At 45.4% G+C, this 14,797-nt stretch overlaps 1 protein-coding gene across 3 annotated transcripts in view; it reads right to left on the reverse strand.

Moving 5' to 3' along the window:
* Nucleotides 1-14,594, reverse strand: part of LOC143816490 (cytoplasmic FMR1-interacting protein 1) — a 124,924-nt gene extending 110,330 nt beyond the window's left edge. For 2 of the 3 annotated variants that reach the window (XM_077296930.1, XM_077296932.1), the window contains exon 1: nucleotides 14,237-14,594. The gene's annotated coding sequence lies outside the window, so the exon portion shown is untranslated. Of the gene's footprint in view, nucleotides 1-14,223 lie in introns of all 3 variants that reach the window. The other variant, XM_077296931.1, reaches the window with a different exon arrangement.
* Between the last annotated feature and the right edge of the window lie 203 nt (nucleotides 14,595-14,797).

A 14,797-nucleotide genomic window follows, 5' to 3' on the forward strand; every position in this document is an offset into this window, starting at 1 on the left:
CCATTGAATATGACACACAGTGGCCAAGACGATTCAGAGTTCGAATCAGTTCTGTATTGCCGGTCAAAGACTTAACTGCAAAGGATAGCAGTACGTGCTTTGGTGGCTTTGTCTTTCCATTGGTAACAGCAAAAACCAAGTCACTGCCGAAGGATGTGGCAAGACGTTGAGCTCTTTCACAGGTAGTTTGGCACTCACAATCTCCTGTAAGCAGGGTTTGCAGGAATTGAGTGACTAATGCAGGAACGACATTCTGATCTGTATTGGGAGGCCATGGCTGACTCACATCTTGCTTCTTGATCTCATTCCTTAGCTGCATTGCTGCTTTGGTTACGATATCTCCAGAGTTAGCAGCTCTTGCTTCTTGCAGATCTTTTGTCATGCTGTGTACTTGCCGGACAAGGTCGTCCATTGATAGGCTACATGGATAGACTAGAAGCTTACCTTTCTCATCTGAGAGAAAGCGGAGTGATTCCCCAATCTCTGTTTCAAGTTTTCGTCGAACATGTTTCTTTGTCGATGGTTTCAGTTGGATGATACCACGGGATATCATTAATCTCTCAAGCCTAGATGTGAGGTTTATCATAGGCAGTACTTCTGGGTTTGGGAACAATTTAGTCCTTATATACAAGAAGAGTTCTTCAAGGGCCTCTTTCTCTGCCTCTTCGTAGCGTACTTCCTCGCTTTCGACCTGATTTTCAGCTGCACTAGACCTACAGGCCACTTGGGAATCATCTTTTGTGAATAGTTTGTAGCACGACTTGTGGTAGTGCCCCTCTGCAGCAACAAGGTCTCTGCTAAGTAAACCAAGTATTCTCTGTGTGCCTTTCCTTATCGCTGCTCTGCGGATCGTCTCATCTGCTCGTAGCTCAACACACTGGACAATTGGCTCCCTTGTTTGTTTTCCTTTTAGGTACTTGCTTGACTTCTCACAGAAGATACATACTTTGGCATACACCCTGCTATCACTGGGGGCACCCCTCGGTAGCTTCCTCATGGAGATTTTGCTTGCTGTTTCGACATTGACACCCTTGCCAAGGATAGAATCCAGTGACTTCTTCATTGTAAAGATACTACGACATTTACGGTGATATTGTATGTGTGGTATTTCTCCTTCTTCAAGGCCCTTAGCTGCTACCAGGACTGATTCATGCTGCCTGATCTCTGCAGCCCTAAGCAATGTTTTCCAGGAGTCCAAATCCTTAAGGGACGCCAGATCATCGCTGTCATCATTAGAGCAGTGTATGATACAGTCGATCCGTGATTTCTTCCTTGCTGGTACTTCCATCATGCCGTTAGATAGTCAGTAAACACCTGCAAACACAAAGAAAAACATTAAAATTTTATTTACCGTATTTCCTGGCGTATAAGACGACTTTTTAGCCATGAAAAACATGGCTCCAAGAGGGCGGTTGTCTTATACGCCGAATACAGCCGCCGGGGGGAAAGGCCGCCGCGCAGGGAAGGAGGAGGCAGGGGCCCACCTTCATGAGGCGCTCGTTCTTAGAGCTGGGAGCGCTGGTGCTAGGTGACTGTTCCCCCTCTCTCCACAAGTTCCTTACCAGCAGCAGCACACAGTACAGGACTACAGGACCTGTGGTGATGTCACGGCCATGTGATCAGTCACAAGCCTGGGAGGTGTCAGCCTCTACAGAGGGAGATAGGAGCTCTGCAGAGAAGACCGGAGAGTCCTGTTCAGCACAGAACGTGTATGTGTCAGTGTGTGTGCGTGTGTTGGGGCACCTCAGGGTGTCTTCAAATGTGACATAGCCCCCTAGATTTCTTCCAGTAAAATTTGCACTCCAAAAGTCATTTGGCGCTCCTTCCCTTCCGAGGCCTGCCGTTCCCCAATACTGCAGTGTACGACAACATATCGGGTGTTGTTGTGTTCGGGAGAGATTGGTGAACAAATAGTGGGGTGCATTTTTTGCTGGTACACCTCTTAAAAATAAAAAAATGAGCCTAAAATGACACCTTCATGTAAAAAATGCACTTTTTCCATTTTCTCAACCAAGTGTTTCCAACTACTGTGAAACACTGGTTGGGTCAAAGTGGTCACTATACCCCCTAAAAGATTCCTTGGGGGTGTAGTTTCCAAAATAGGGTCACTTTTTGGGGTTTCCACTGTGGGGGTACCTCAGGCAGCCTTCAAATGTGACATGGCCCCCTAGATTTCTTCCAGTGAATCCGCCACCCAAAAACCACATAGCGCTCCTTCCGTGTTGAGCTGTGCTGTGTGCCCATACTTTAGTTTACGAGTACATGTGGGGTGTTTCTATAAACTGCAGAATTAGGGTAACCAAGTTTGGGTTTGCCGTTAACCCTTGCTAGGTTGCAGGTAAAATTGGATTACAATGTAATATCTGGAAAAAAAATGAAATTTTGAAATTTCGCCTTCATTCTGCTAAAATTCCTGTGGAACACCTAAAGGGTTAACAGTTTTTAAAAATGAGTTTTGAACAGCTTGAGGGGTGTAGTTTGCAAAATGGGGTAATTTATGGGTGGTTTCTGTTATGTAAGCCCCTTAAAGTGACTTCAGAAGTGACTTGGTCCTTTGAAAAGTGGGTTTTGCTGTAAATGTGAAAAATTGCGCATAAAACTATAAGCCCTATTACGTCGTAAAACAATAAGGTTTCATTTTCAAAATGATGCCAATATGAAGTAAACATGTGGGGAGTGTAAATTAATAACTATTATGGGGGGTATCAGTATTTTTGTAAAAAGCAGAGAATTTCAAAGTTAAAAAATTGCCGATTTTTCCAAAATTTCCGAATATTTAGCATTTTTTTATATAGAAAGGTAAAATATATTGACTCCCATTTAGCACTGACGTGAAGTACAATATGTCACGAGAAAACAATCTCAGAATGGCTTGGATAGGTGAAAGCGTTCCAAAGTTATTAGCCCATGAAGTGGCACAGGTCAGATTGGCTTAGGCACTTGGGTACAAATAGGCCTAGGGCTGAAGGGGTTAATAAGCTACGTATATGTAAGGGCTATCATATCAAAAAATAAACTACAGACATGCATCTACCTAAAAATACCAAAGAAAATTAGTCACTCCGGGTGGTACCGATATCTGGCCCGGCTCATGGACTATCTGTGCTTTGAACAGAACACAGCCTGATAGTGAAGCACAAAGTTCTCAGAGCAGTGTGTTCTGATCTTATGAGGTGCATGGCCAGTGATTCTTAACGAATTGTGACTGTACAGGGAGAAAGGAACAGAACCTTTAGAGGCAGGGCAGACGCCAAAGAGAGGAATAGTAAGCTCATAAACTACCGTAGTTACTGGGCAGATGGCATGGCGCTGGGCGTTCCAGAGTGCTTCATGACATTAGGATAAATGCATTATATAACTCATTGCTCCCCAACAGTATACTGAGCCTGCGTGGTACCAGTATCTGGACCTGTAACAGTATTGAATGTAGGAGAGTTTCAGTATAGTGCATGCCAGGTGAAGTGGAAGGAACCTTAGGAGGGGGAATCTGTGTGGGCAGCCATTTATCCATCTTGAGACTGTATCGGGAGTCTCAGGATGGTGGTTTATAAATGAAGTGTCTGGTAATGAGGGAACTGTAGGGTAGATACAGTTCTGGCAGAGAGGACAAAGTACACAGGCACCTGTGAAAAAAAGTCTACAGACACAGGAAGAAACATGTAGGAATAGAGCGCAAAGAAGAGATGCTCCAGGAAAAGCTCCTGAGCCCTCCAACAAACGCCATGAAGCGATAGGGTCCTGCTATAAAACAAATAAAGCATGGGATATTTTTTTGTACTACATACCATTGTATTAGATCTTACACTATTACTATTACTCTTTTGTGGTAAACACAAGTATATCAGCACAACAGAGGCCAAATAGACACTCTCCTTGCTTAAATTGTGCTAACAGAGCCTAAAGGACAAACTTCAGGTGGGCATTAGGAGCTTTCTACACAGTACGCACTAAGCGAAGGGTAAAACTCATTCAGGTATCACCATTGCATATAAAAAGTCTAAGAAATATCAGTACTGTGGTTGCATTTATAACTACAACACAGACATGACAGAGCCCATGTGTAGATACTTAAGGCCAGAAGCCTCGGTTTCACTTCTAAATCTTTTGTGGTTTATGCTTGGTGTAGACACCTGAACCCTATGTGGTCAAAGCACAGGAAATGTAGTGGTTCACCATTTAGTCATGTGCTAACACCACAAATTGGAAATTATAAGATTTTTCAGCAACTACTAAACAAGAATGACACTGCAGGAGGCCCAATAAACCAGCATCATTAGGATGTCTTTAGTTACCGTGATACCATTAGCTAAAATATAATATAATGGGCTTAAATACTTACATGCCTCAATTATTTAACATTCTATAAAAAAAAAAATATATATATATATATATATATATATATATATATATGTTCACTTTCACATTGGCTTACATTAGTCAGTGTGCTGACGTGTGCCCAGTGACCAAAATTGCTTTTTTTTTCCATGAACCAGCAACAAAAAATTCTCTCCATTCTACCCCCGTTCAGGACCCTAAAGCCCCCATAGACATTAAGGTACCTTCACACTGAACAACTTAACGATGTCGCTAGCGATCCGTGACGTTGCAGCGTCCTGGATAGCGATATCGTTGTGTTTGACACGCAGCAGCGATCTGGATCCTGCTGTGATATCGCTGGTCGGAGCTAGGAGGCCAGCATCTTATTTCGTCGCTGGATCAACCGCTGACATCGCTGGATCGGCGTGTGTGACGCGGATTCAGCGATGTCTTCACTGGTAACCAGGGTAAACATCGGGTTACTAAGCGCAGGGCCGCGCTTAGTAACCCGATATTTACCTTGGTTACCAGTGTAAATGTAAAAAAAACAAACACTACATACTTGCATTCCGGTGTCTGCCGCGTTCCCCGGCGTTCTGCTTCCCTGCACTGTGTCAGCGCTGGCCGGCCGTAAAGCAGAGCACAGCGGTGACGTCACCGCTCTGCTTTAGGGCCGGCGCTTACAGTGCAGGGAAGCAGAACGCCGGGGGACGCGACAGACATGGAATGTAAGTATGTAGTGTTTGGTTTTTTTTACATTTACACTGGTAACCAGGGTAAACATCGGGTTACTAAGCGCGGCCCTGCGCTTAGTAACCCGATTTTTACCCTGGTTACCCGGGGACTTCGGCATCGTTGGTCGCTGGAGAGCTGTGTGACAGCTCTCCAGCGACCACACAACAACGAAACAGCGACGCTGCAGCGATCGGCATCGTTGTCTAGATCGCTGCAGCGTCGCTAAATGTGACGGTACCTTTAGTCTGTTAGCTGAAACCACTAATATTGCTGGATTCGGCCACAGTCTGTGTATAATGGCCATGTGCACACGTTCAGTACTTTTCGCGTTTTTTTCGCGTTTTGTTCGCTATAAAAACGCGATAAAAATGCGAAAAAAACGCTAACATATGCCTCCCATTATTTTCAGTGTATTCCGCATTTTTTGTGCAAATGTAGCCTTTTTTTCCGCGAAAAAATCGCATCGCGGAAAAAAAAGCAACATGTTCATTAAAATGCGGAATTGCAGGGGATTCCGCACACCTATGAGTGCATTGATCTGCTTACTTCCCGCACGGGGCTGTACACACCATGCGGGAAGTAAGCAGATTATGTGCGGTTGGTACCCAGGGTGGTGGAGAGGAGACTCTCCTCCACGGACTGGGCACCATATAATTGGTCCAAAAAAAAGAATTAAAATAAAAAATAGTCCTATACTCACCTTCGATGTCTTCCCGCCTCTCCGCTGCATGCTGCCGCTTCGGTTTCTATAGCTGGTGTGCGGTGAAGGACCTGCAATGACGTCACGGTCTTGTGATTGGTCGAGACCGGTCATGTGACCGCGACGTCATGGAAGGTCCTGAACCACACCGGCATCTATAGGAACGGACGCCTGCAGGTGAGTATAACCATATTTTTTTTATTTTTTTTTAATTATTTTTAAACATTCCATCTTTTACTATAGATGCTGTATAGGCTGCATCTATAGTAAAAAGATGGTCACACTTGTCAAACGCTATGTTTGACAAGTGTGACCAACCTGTCAGTCAGTTTTCCAAGCGATGCTACAGATCGCTTGGAAAACTTTAGCATTCTGCAAGCTAATTACGCTTGCAGAATGCTAAAAAAACGCAAAAAAACCCGGAAAAAACGCAAAAAAAAAAGCGGATTTCTTGCAGAAAATTTCCGGTTTTCTTCAGGAAATTTCTGCAAGAAATCCGGACGTGTGCACATACTCTAAGGGCTCCGGCCGAGTGATGGTCAGGAGAGCTGTCGATTGCCCATGTCTGATTTTGAATTGCTGATAACTTTGTTCTCCCTAAGATAAGACGCTGGCCGATGTGTCAGACAGCGGCTTTTGTCATAGAGAACTTAAGGTACCGTCACATTTAGCGATGCTGCAGCGATCTAGACAACGGGATGCCGATCGCTGCAGCGTCGCTGTTAGGAGCGCTCCTGTGTACATGAGTATCAGCTGAGATGGCTTTTGGGCGAGGGATCAGCCGAAGCATTGTTTGGCTGACAGACCTCTAATGTCTATGGCCGGCATAAGAGAATCTACAAAACGCCTCTCTCTTTCACACAACCAGATCTTATTGACCATGTTATGTCTGCAATTCCTGGCCTGACCATGGGTTTTCTGACCTCAACTAACATCCTCATATAAGGATGTTCATGTCAGTAGACCTCCGGTCAGGTAGACAACTGTGGCTGTACACAGACCCATCATTCCTTAGACTGTGGCCGAATCCAGCAATATTAGTGGTTTCAGCTAACAGACTAATGTCTATGGGGGATTTAGGGTCCTGAACGGGGGTAGAATGGAGAGAATTTTTTGTTGCTGGTTCATGAAAAAAAAAAGCAATTTTGGTCACTGGGCACACGTCAGCACACTAATGTAAGCCAATTTGAAAGTGAACATAATATATATATAATTATTTTTTTTTTTAACACACGGGCCAATGCTTTGTACATGATAAATAATTAATGGCATCATTAACTGTGTATGCTAAGCAGGAAAAACAGCGATAGTACGAATTGTACCGTATGGCACATTGCTGGTGCCCCCGTCCTCTGGGCGTGCTAGTAAGAGGGGCTGCACGTGGACACAGTCACAACCACAATTTGCAGATCAGACTGGCCGGTGATATTAAATGATTGTCTGAACATAGTCGAAATTCCTGAGTTTTCCATGGCTATACACTTAGCCAGACATTTTTAGCATGTTGTGACATTTCTCCTACAACTCGTCTGTAATGTAATATCGGACAGGCCACGTATGACTGAGGTCAAAGTTTGCCGTCAGAAACAAGAATTTAACAGGATGAATTGTCCCATCTGAAACTTTCCTTCCCTCCACAATGCCTAGGCTTCCTTGGAATATTTGCAGGTTCAGTTGAATATGTAGGTAAGGCTACGTTCACATTTGCGTTGTGCGCCGCAGCGTCGGCGCCGCAGCGCACAACGCAAACAAAAACGCGGCAAAACGCACGCTAAAACGCTGCGTTTTGCGCCGCATGCGTCGTTTTTGCCCGCAAGTTGGACGCAAAAAAAATGCAACTTGAAGCGTTTCTTGCGTCCAACGCTTGCGGCCATGCGGCGCAAAACGCAGCACAACGCATGTCCATGCGCCCCCATGTTAAGTATAGGGGCGCATGACGCATGCGGCGCCGCTGCGGCGCCCGACGCTGCGGCGCTGACCGCAAATGTGAACGTAGCCTTAATGGTGCAAGTGGGCAGAAGAATCAGTTTTCTGTGGCCTGGTTAAAAGGATGAAAAATAAAGGCTTCCATAGGTATAGACTAATGTCGACCGCACCCACTGATATCGACGGGTTCTGCCAACACTCTAATGTGTATGGGGGCATTGGGCAACTTATTATCGGGGGTGATGTCGATCAAGCACCTATGATTTCAGAATGCTAACTGCTTTGTTCTGTTGGAGATTAGTCGCCAAAAGAGATACCAGTCACCGACTTGCTGATGAAGAACACACAGGCGCTCAGCTGAAAAAGCACACCTGTATATGGTGGGAGAACCGACCAAAGCATCAGTCGGCCAACAGCCACCTAACGTGTATGAGGATCTCAGGGCTGTAAAAGGGTACAACATAGGAATCACCGTCAATCCAAGAAGATCAGCTAACATTCGCAGAAACACCAATCAAGAAAACAGGGGATCTTCTTGATCCCAATTATACCAGGATTCGGCTGAAGAAATTGTTGGATGATTGCACATTTAGCCGACCGGTATGGTGAAATGGAAATGTTAAATGGCCACAATTCTCAGACCTGAATAATATGCGCTAGTCATCATATGTACATCTATGTTTTTGTGACCAGCAGAACAATGCTCCACTGACCTCAGTGCACACTGTCAATGGGGGTGGTAAACAATCAGCCCTTCAGGAACATGAAATACAGCAACAAAATTAGCCTCTCCATGTACCTAAAAAACTCTAGATACACCATCTTCATTTAGAACAATAAAAAGCATTTAGAGAAGTCTAGTGAACAACTTTGACTAATTCTTCCTTCTCCTGTATCCTTTGCGCCCTGCCAAAACAGTATCAAAGTGGCTCAGGTGGAAGTAACCTCAACGCAGAACTGTCAGCCGAATATGCTGCCCCATGGAAAGACGCCATATTACTGGGGAGAATCACAGCAGAAGTGTCTGTCATATAAGAGCAAAACATATGGAAGAGTGGTCTGGAGGGAATGTTTCCCCTTTCAAAATGCTTACAATGGACAAAAAAACAAAAAACAGCAATACTGACCTTCGCTCTTGTTGCAATGCTGCCCGATTCCCTGCCAATCTATCTACTTCCTGCTGCAACCATTAAATCCCATCACAGGGACTTGTGAGAGCTGCAGTCAATCACTAGCCACTGCAGCCAGTGATCGGCTGCAGCAGCCATGTCTACACGTTGGAAATAGAAGGCATTAGAGCACAGTAGGGAACCAGCCAGCATCAGAACATGAGCAACAGGGAAACAAGAAGGTGAAGATTGCTGGTTTTAATTTAACCCATTCTAGATTCTTGATTTTTTTTTCCCTTACCAGATGCCTTATTACAGCTGTGTTCACGTGGGCTGCGCTAGTCACTGTGGCAGCTGAAGCAGATAATCCATTCACTTGCTAAAAAAGGGCTGTAACTCACATGCCACTTCTGGAGAGTTCTTCTCCCCCAACCCTACTATACAGAAAAAGAAATAGCCTAGTAAATTCCATATATCCTCATACTGCATGGTTAAAATCTCTGCATCTTGAGGCATGCAGCACCCTTCAAGTCAGGCAAGACGATGAGAAATAAGGGACAGCCCTTGTACTATGTATCTGGCACGGACCACTTGTTCTACATGTACATCAGCAGACGTTTTGGTCACTGGGAACTGCAAAAACCAGAAGTAGCCAAAGTATTACTAAATGGTGGCAAATGGTGAAGCAGAAGCTCCTTTCACAGCACATATGTCAAACTCTGGTCCGCAGGGTGAGTATCTTTGGCCTGCAACGCCAGGCTACAACCCTGCCCCCCCGCCCGGCATTGCACTTTCAATTATATGGGCATCCCGTTTGCCGATGCGGCTGAAAACATATGATGAAGGAGGGAGTGTGAGCTGTCGCTTCCTCCGCCATCATTATCTCCTCTGCGTCTGACGTCTCAGCGCAGTGGGTGCGATGACATCATTACAACGTGCCTGCTGCGCAAAGTAGAACTTCAGAGCACTCACTGCGAAACCAGAGCGGCAGAGTAATGAGGCAAGGGGAGTATATTTTTTAATGCAGGACCCATTCTCTATGGAGGACAATGCAGAGCCTATCATACAGAATGGAGGATTATGTGGGGCCATTATTCTGTATGGAGCATTATGTGAGGCCAAAATACTGTATGGAGAACTATATGGTGCCATTATACTGTATGGAAAACTATGTGGGGCTATTATACTGTATGGAGGATTATGTAGGGACATTATAATGTATGGAGCATTATGTGGGCCCATTATACTGTATGGAAGGCAATGCAGAGCCCACTGGATGGAGAACTTTGTGAGGCAATTTTACTGTATGGAGGACTATTTGTGATCCATTATACTGTATGGAGGACTATGTGGGGTCATTATGCTGTTTGGAATACTATGTGGGGCACATTATACTTTGTGGAGGACTAAGTCGGATCCACTATAATGTGTGGGTTTACAGTTCTATATTAATTACAATTATACTGTGATGGGGGTCACCATACCGTGTGTGTAGGGTACTGTGGAGGAATTCACTATGGGTGTATCTTGCTGTATTTGGGGACACTTTGTTGGCATCATACTTTATAACGTGTATTATTCAAGGTTTTTAATCATTTTATGCTTTTTACTGCTAATATATAACATATTGCGGTTTTTCATTCTAAGATCTATTAATTAAAATGTACTTTGCTCATGGGACAACCCTTTTAAGTTTTTCCATATGAAAAGGTTCATTGTTATATTTGATAAGGAACAACTTCCTCAATTGTAGACATTTTTTAATTAATATCAATGTTGGCCTGCAACTTTGTCCAAGCTTTTTATTTTGCCCCTCTGCGTCTTAGTTTTGACATCCCTGTTTTAGACCTGTGTAACATGGGGGAACACAATGTAGACAAAATTTCTAATAATACTACTGAAAGGTGTGAAAAAAAAATATATATATACGATTCTCTAGGATTCCAATCAGTATTACTAGGCTTACAGCCAGTGGTAATTATCCACACTAGACGACAACCACAGGCAGGTACAGCAGTAAGCGTCTTATGGTGTACGCCGGGTGCTCTCGCCATTGTAGGAGAAACCACAACATTTTCTTATAACCACTAAACAAAGCAGTGGCCTGCCCCACACAATGATCAAAGCTGGTCATACTCCAATGGAAGGGTCATTAGTGTCAGTAAAAGCCACGCAATGTGGCAGTGAGACATGTGCACACTCCCTGCGTATTCCATTCTCCTAGATGGGTGATAGAGAGCACATGGCTGCATGCACAGACGCTACCTCACTGTTCACCTCAAAAGTGAGAAATCTAGGAAAAAGTAGACAAGTTATGTTAGGCTTCATTCACACATCTGGTTTTCTCGTTTGCATGCTGTCCGTTATTAAGATGGGGTGAACATGGAGGCATAGAGATCAATTGAACCATTCACATCCGTTTCTCTTATTAGAGGGGGGGGGGTTTAATGGCTCCCTGTGTCCATTCTGTGAGGATCAGACTGGGCCACTCAAGTCCGTGGTGATCCATCAAAAATTAAATACTGTACATATGCTTTGCCTCCGTTTTTAACTGATTCATTGCTAACTGATGATAAAAAAAATAACCAGATATTTCACCTCAACAGCTTTTAAAAACAGATGAGAAAAAAATCTGAGGTGAAACAGATGACGCTTGAGAGAGAAAATAATCATTTATTATGGATGTAAAAACAGCGGTGTGAAGAAGCCCTGGGTGAGGTGCACGCTGCATTCCAGCATTTAGCCAAAAGTACATGTTGGGGGCTTTTCTGGACATTTATTGTACAGTTGTTATAGCCCGCCATTTACCAGGAGGTGGCCAAAAGGGTGTTGTTCTGGCCACTACGCAACTGCATACCTTGTAAATCATTATGTAGGGAGTGCTACAGAATAGGTTTTTAGCAATGGCTCAGGAAGGTGGCTATATGCATATGTATCCATCGCGACTGTGGTTACTGTCAGACATATGTCTCCTTAGTCTTTGTGCCCAACTTTGGCCACAAAAGCAGCTTGTACTAAAAGGGAACCTGTCATGTGCCGAAACACTAATATCCTGCAGATATGGGGTTAATATGCAGGTTGATAGCGTTACAACGCCGCACAGCCACTGTACTGAGAGCCCCGCTGCCAGGAGAAAATGAGCTGTACTCCTCCAGGCAGCCGCCGGCTTTCAGTCATAGAAGGGTACTGGCGCAGCTTCTCTCACCGCCCAGTATTCAGTGAACGTCCTGGTTTTGACCAACATTTTGCTCGGCAGCGCAATCAAACGGAAGAACGTTTATCACCTACATCTTTTTTAAAGCTACAAGTATTTTCAAAAAGTGCCATTCATACATTATATAAGTGATGGCACCGTGTGTAATTTTTTGAAGATTCATCTCCTCCAAATATCGGCCGCGCGCTGGATATAAGTGGATATAATTGTAAGGTGAAGCCCTACATTATGGCACAACGGGTGTGAGCACCAGAGGACAGTTCCTTGTACAGTAGGTAAATGGGAAATGAAACATCTATTCACAAAAATCCCGTTGACGGTGCAATACTGAGAAATATATAGTAACAAAGAGGAAACACTAGCAGTATGTGAGAACCAGAAACAGTTCCTCTTGGTTTTCACCACGACTGTTAGGCCATGGAGGGAAACTAAGACTGCACGACAACCATTCATGTATAACATGGACGGCTCAGGCCGACTTCAGCAAAAGGCAATTTGGTAAGATCCAGTATTCACAAAGCCTGACAATCAGTGAGCGAGGAAAAAAAAAATAAGAATTCCCCAAAAGATGGACAATTCCTTTAGAGTTCCTTCTGTCCCCATACTCTAATGCTGGTCTGTGTGAAAGGGCCATTAAAGGGGTTGTGCAGGCTGTTCACAAAAGTCTGCAATGCACGCTGTCAGGATTCTCCAGTGCCGGCAGCGAGATCAAGCGGTCGTGCGACTGCAAGCATGAGATATGCATATTTCCAGCCACATTGCAACTAGACGTGCGCAGCCTCACGAAATGTAAGTGCACTGAAAGAGACCGCGTACATTCAATCAGAATGTGACCAGGAGCATGTATATCGCACATTTGTAGTCACCGCTGGCACCGGATAATTGTCACAACAAGCTCTGAGGATTCACGAGTCTGCAGTCACAGACTGATAGATGACTTATTAACGACAGGCACAGTCTTTATGGGGAAACAATGGAGTGCTGCCACCGTCTAAAGCAATAACATAACAATGAGACCAATAATAAGGGGCCATACTGCCGATTTAGCCCTCCTGAGTTTCTCCTGCACTGATCCGCTACAATGCAAGTGATGCACATAAAGCTGCTCATTACACATCCACAATAATTAGCACATTACTGCCCCCACCTGAACGATGGGGGTAATGGGACCTACTCGAGACAGGGACACATCAAACAGAGGTTTCAGATCCGGCAGACTCGGCCAGACCATATGTTATAAACAATATGTGCATGCTTCTTATATCCCAATATCGCTGGCTGGCATCTGCCAAGGTGATCCTCACAGAAGGAAGCAAATTACTAACTTGAGATTTAGAAAATGTGAAAGTGGTGCGCCCACCAGAGATGTGACACTGCTGCTGTGCATCACTGAGGGTCCATAGTGTCAGATCACACGTATCGGGCATGGACCAACAGCAGAAGTGTCCTGCAGCTTTAATCAAGACTTCATATAGCGTGTCTACGGGAGATCTTAGGCTATGTGCCCATGTGGAATGGGGTGCAGAATTTTCCGCACAAAATCTGCATTTCCTGGTAGAAACCGCAGGTGCAGATTTGCCACGGATTTTGTGCGTTTTTTATGGGAAATTGATGCAGATTTTGTGCGGAATTGAAGCGGATTTCTATAATGGAGGGGTGCAGAAACGCTGCAGAACCGCTGCAGAACCGCACAAAAGAAGTGACATGCACTTCTTTTAAATCCGCAGCGTTTCCACGCCATCTGCACAGTTTTTTTTTGTTTTACTATTCAATTACATTGTACTGTAAATCACAGTGCGGATCTGCAGCATTTCTGCATGGAAAAATCCGCTGCGGATCTGCACTAAATCCGCATCGTGTGCACATAGCCTTATACATGGAACCAAACTCAACAATCCGGGCCCAGGGACAGCGATCCCGCTGACCTATGTAAAGGGGGTGAAGGGTCACCCTCAAAGACAGAATGTACCAAATTTAAGGAGAATCATCGTGTGGACAGAGGGGCAGCTTCAGAGCTGTAATCAGTGGCAGCACTGATGGGGGAGGCAGGGGCAGCCTCGGAGCTGTAATCGGTGGCAGCTTCAGAGCTGTAATCAGTGGCAGCACTGCTGGGGGAGGAAGGGGCAGCCTCGGAGCTGTAATCAGTGGCAGCACTACTGGGGGAGGTAAGGACAGCCTCGGAGCTGTAATCAGTGGCAGTGCTGCTGGGGCCGGGGGCTCACGTAGTTCTCTCACCCGGGTGTGCCGCTTCTCCGGCCTGCAGGCGGTAATGATCTTCTGCTCTCAGCTGCAGCCCCCTTCCTGGCCGCGGCCTCTCCACAACTCTTTACCCCACTTTCCCACAAGCGGCCAGGACGAGGCCGAAACTTCCTAGAGACATGGAGGAAACACCCTTCCTCCCGGAGAGCAGTGGGCAGGGACGCGCTCCTCCTCCTCCAGATCCCGGCACAGCCCCCTCCGCCGTGCTGTGGCAGGCCTGCGCCTGTCGGGGCCCTGACAGAGGGAGACGTCCCGGTCCAGCACTGAGCTCAGCTGCCACCTACCCGTCCGCCAGTGTGCCTACCCCTGCCCAGTGCCTACCGGTCCCAGCGGTGCCGCTTGTAGCGGGAGTCGTCCATATTAATAGTGTGGTGATGGTGGTGGCTCCAGAGTTACTGTCCGTATCACAGGGAGTGCAGCTATAGGATGCCCATGTAGTGTCCCCAATATCCTCATGGCCAGATGTTCCCACAAGTGACATCAGATCATAGCACTGCGACATTGCGAGATCAGGGACATAATCATTTAATCGATCAC

This window comes from Ranitomeya variabilis, chromosome 3 (genome assembly GCF_051348905.1).
Source record: "Ranitomeya variabilis isolate aRanVar5 chromosome 3, aRanVar5.hap1, whole genome shotgun sequence".
In the NCBI taxonomy this organism is placed as follows: Eukaryota; Metazoa; Chordata; class Amphibia; order Anura; family Dendrobatidae; genus Ranitomeya; species Ranitomeya variabilis.